The sequence below is a fragment of the Schistocerca piceifrons genome, chromosome 10 (assembly GCF_021461385.2).
Source record: "Schistocerca piceifrons isolate TAMUIC-IGC-003096 chromosome 10, iqSchPice1.1, whole genome shotgun sequence".
NCBI lineage: Eukaryota > Metazoa > Arthropoda > Insecta > Orthoptera > Acrididae > Schistocerca > Schistocerca piceifrons.
Window position 1 is genome coordinate 24938606 of NC_060147.1, and position 4533 is coordinate 24943138.

General features: G+C 51.8%; 2 non-coding genes across 2 annotated transcripts; one reads left to right on the top strand and one right to left on the bottom strand.

Moving 5' to 3' along the window:
* Window positions 1–1388: 1388 nt before the first annotated feature.
* Trnav-uac lies at window positions 1389–1461 on the bottom strand. The gene has a single exon. It is a non-coding gene; the product is annotated as a tRNA-Val (tRNA).
* Window positions 1462–1696: 235 nt separating this feature from the next.
* Window positions 1697–1768, top strand: Trnap-cgg. The gene has a single exon. It is a non-coding gene; the product is annotated as a tRNA-Pro (tRNA).
* The last annotated feature ends 2765 nt before the right edge of the window (window positions 1769–4533 follow it).

The following is a 4533-nucleotide window of genomic DNA, read 5'->3' on the forward strand; positions in this document are numbered from 1 at the left end:
CAAAGCTCTGGTTAGCTTTTGTCCCTTGTTGGTGACATACTCCGCATGGCAGTGGAAGAGCAACTTGTGGTCCATCTGGACCCCAAGATAGGTGGTTGTCGGGGACCAGGGCACCTGTACACCTGCAATCGAAATGTTGCGGCTGAGGACTGGGCGCCGTTTCGTGAAGTAGACTGCCGTAGTTTTGGCGGCATTGAGAGCTTTTTTGTTTGTCCGGCACCAGGTGATGGTGGCGTCCACCTGTCGCTGGAGGCGGGCGACGACGGCGTCAGTAATGCGGCCAGTGGTGTATAGCGCTGTGTCGTCAGCGTATTGTGCAAGGTGGCACTCGGGGATGACCGGCATATCATTGACATACATATTAAATAGCATGGGAGATAGCACCGATCCTTGCGGAGTGCCTGCCGACAACTGCTTGCAGTATATTGTGCAATCTTTTCGTTATGAGTTGGTGCTTGGTTTCCCGATGTTCTTTTGTTTAGTGCATTCGCCTTCTCTTAACCCTGAGAAACCACATACCGAAACTGAGGCACTGCCGGCTGTTCAAAAGCAGTGTTCGATGAAGTTATTTCGCTTTTTATTCGTTGCCTTTAATATTCTTCTCATCAGTGGTGAGTGCTGCCTGCAGAAAGCGTTTATCTTGCGAATTCACGTCAAAGTTTGTGTTCCCTATGAGGTCCACTACTTGGGATTAACTTGACTGCTCCAGACACGTGGCTCGTTGTTCTAGGGGTATGATTCCTGCTTTGGGTGCAGGAGGTCGCGGGTTCAAATCCCGGACGAGCCCTGCCATTTTGACCGTGCTGAAGAGTAGGTGGAACTCAGCCCCGGTTGCAGCTCCTCAATGAACAGTAGACGCCTGTTATAGCACGTGGATATAACGAGAATGCGGCACCAGTAAAGTACGTAGGTGGAATTCGGTAGAAACGCAGACGGTAATTTTGCATGCAACGGAAAACAAGGTTGTCTTTGCGGAATATGTGCACCGTGAGTGGAGATTCAGCTTAATTGTGCGACAGTCTACCCTCATCTTACTAGCGACGGCAACAATCAAGGAGTGGCATGTAAGATTGAGCGCGGCTAAGAGTTTCTCATTATTAGTCAGCATCACACTTTGACAGAGCTGTGACAAGGCGAGTAGGGTGAGCTCAGGAAAGCCAGTAGCAAGCGCACTTGAAGTAGCCCTGAAGAACACGATTATAAATGTTGGCAGCCATAATGGAGCTAGGGGCGTTCTCAGTTAGCAAATACCGGTGCAATAAGAGAGCAACAGTATTTGACAGTAAAATGACGCCCTATCTGTCTAGCATACGACATTGCTTGTCTCTGCATACGCGGACGTGAGGTCATCTCGGAAATGAAGTCCGAAATATAGATTAAAATTGTTGTGTTCCCACCCGGGATCGAACCGGGGACCCTCTGCGTGTAAAGCAGACGTGATAACCGCTACACCACGGAAACGACGGTTCATTTCGTGTACCACCCGGAGACTCGTAATAGCAACAGTTTTTCTTTTGTGTTAGCAAGGCCATCGGCTACGAGCTCCCTCCGATTCGTGAAGTTTCTATAGTAAAAGACGTCGATGAAAACAATCCAACCGCGACAGACAGGGAGAACGCTGGGTGAGCTGCAGCCCTACATGGTGAGACCATTAAAGGTGGCGTCATTCACAAGCTTTGCGTTTTCGGAAGGGACAGGCTCGTTGGTCTAGGGGTATGATTTCTGCTTCGGGTGCAGGAGGGCCCGGGTTCAAATCCCGGACGAGCCCTTGCGTTTTGTACACGGTGTAGTAACAAATCGCATGGCGGCGGCTGTTTCGCGCATTTCCAGGCCTCCAAGTCAGCGCTAAAATCCGACAACCAGTTCTGAAACAGTTTCATGTTACATTTGAGCCATGTGCACCCTGCTGGTGGAACGTTTGAAGTTGATTTAAATGGTCACAGAAGAGATCGTAGCAAGTGTCTTGCTGAGTGCGAAGAAAACGGGTTTCCGCTCGCAATCGAACTGGGAACCTTCTGCGTGTTAGGCACGGCGCCTGGGCTCGGCGGCAGCTGCTGCTCTTTCTTTCCTTACGAGATACCGTCGATTCGCGCAGTCGTTATTGCAAAAGATGTCACCAAAGGCAATCGCTTCGTTAGCGGCACGGTGCCGTAGTTTTGGCGGCATTGAGAGCTTTTTTTGTTTGTCCGGCACTAGGTGATAGTGGCGTCCACCTGTCGCTGGAGGCGGGCGACGACGGCGTCAGTAATGCGGCCAGTGGTGTATAGCGCTGTGTCGTCAGCGTATTGTGCAAGGTGGCACTCGGGGATGACCGGCATATCATTGACATAGATATTAAATAGGATGGGAGATAGCACCGATCCCTGCGGAGTGCCTGCCGACAACTGGCGAATGCCAGAACGCATTCCCCATTGAGCCACTAGGAAAGTCCTACCACGGAGGAAGTCATCCACGATCTTGACATAAATATCCGGTGTAGGGGTCTGTGTCAGCATCTTGTGTACGAGGTTGTCTTGCCAGATCTTGTCGCAGGCGTTTTGCAAGTCCAGAAAAACGGCAGCTGTCGACTTGGCAGTGTTGAAGCCTTTGCTGATGTGTTCAGTGATCCGTAGGACCTGAAGTTCAGCAGAGAGGTGCGAAGTGAGTCCAAACTGTTCAGGACGGATCGTCCCAGCTGCCACAAGAGGTTGGGAAAGTCGGTGAAGGATCACAGATTCAAGGACAGTCGCCATAGTGTTTAGGAGGCTGATGGGTCTGTTGTTGGTGGGGACTGTAGGGTCCTTGAACCTCTTGGGGATCGCAATCAGCTCGGCTTGTTTCCACTGAGGGGGGAAAAGGCCAGACGTGAGACAACAGTTTAAAATCTTGGTGAACAAGATGAGTGGTGTGCGGGGAAGGTGGCAAAGATGTTCATTTAAAATTCCGTCCAATCCAGGGGCCGACCGGCCACGTTTCCGTCGAAGGATGCGCTGAATTTCTGCCATGGACGTAAGAAGGGGAGCAGACTGGGGTGGGTGGTTGCAGAAAGCATCGACAGCTGTCAGGACTTCATGTTCTTCCTGTAGTTCGCTCGGAGAAAGGTCCTGAACCAGAGGGCGGTTTTGGGCCTCGAACGCATCTGCCAGCGTTTCCACAGTTTGCAGGGTATCATATGACAAGCCCGCTGCTGTGCGAATAGGATGGGCAATCGCTGGCTTAGAACGCCGCAGGGTGCGAATGACAGCCCAGTCAGAATTTTGGTGGAGCAGGAAAGTGGACATCCTGTGCTCCCACTGTTCAGACCTCCATTCGGCGAGCCGTTGGCTGAATTCGCGTTGGAGGCGTCTCATTTGACGTTTGTCCTGGGGGTCACGAAACTGCTTCCACCTCCGGTGGTAGCGGTTCTTTTGAACCTTCAGCTCTCGAAAAACAGAGGGGGCAAGTCGTCCAGGGGTGTTAAATTCCGAGGTGCAGTGGAGGTGGAGAGTTTAAATGCTTTCTGTATTTTGACGGTAAGGTAATCCACAGCACGGACTATATTGGCCGGTGTCAAATCGAGGTCGTGTCGAGTGGTGTTATTAAGTACCCTGGCAAACTTGTCCCAATTGGTGAGGGTCACAGTGGAACGAACATCAAATGAAAGGGCAGGATTGGTGAGGTGCAAGAGTACTGGCTCATGGTCAGAGGCCAGTTCGTGGAGAACTTCCAGTGAAAACTGAGCGGTGATGTTTTTGAAGATGGCCACATCCAGAACGTGTGGCTGGCAGTTAGTACGGACTGGGATATGGGTAGGTTCGTGGGGGCCATAGACTGATAGTGCCAAAGTATCCTCCAGGACAAGGAGCAGCCGGCCTTTGGGGTTAGAGACGCGAGAATGCCAAGCTGGGTGCTTGGCATTGAGATCCGCCCCAATGATGAGCCTGTCGAAGGATGACAATGTGCGGAGGTCTGCTTCCAGCAGTGGCTTGTTTGGGCTCAAATACGCTGCTGCAAAGGTAATGGCACCAAGGCGTGTGGAGATGGTAACCGCTATGGCCTCTATGTGTTCCATTGGCTGCAGAGTCTCTTGGGTATGGACAAGAGCTTTGTTGAGGAATACAGCTGTGCCTCCTCCACGGCGGTCGAGGCAGTCAGAGCGGTAACACACCATGTTGCGAAGGCGGAAATCGTCTGCCGCTTTGAGGTGTGTTTCTGTGACCAGTAAAACATCCACACGATGGTCATGGAGGAAGGTGTTCAATTCCGTCTTCATCCGTTTTATGGCACTGGCATTAAAAATGCGGGTGACAAGATCCCGAGGGGGCTGGTGGCAGTGTGGAGGTCCATTCGCCATTACAAGAATATTTGACTAAGGCCTTCCACTAGGGCGATGACCTCCGGACGACGGAATTTTTGTGCAGTGTCACGAATAACAGACCAGATGTGGGGTTTCGTGAAAAAGGAGACGACCTGGAGGATTTCACGCATGTCCGCCTGAAAGTACGCATCAGTCTCCACCACTGGGGGAGGGTCCTGTGTGGTCTGCTTGCCCCTACGGCGGGCAGGTGCAGGTGT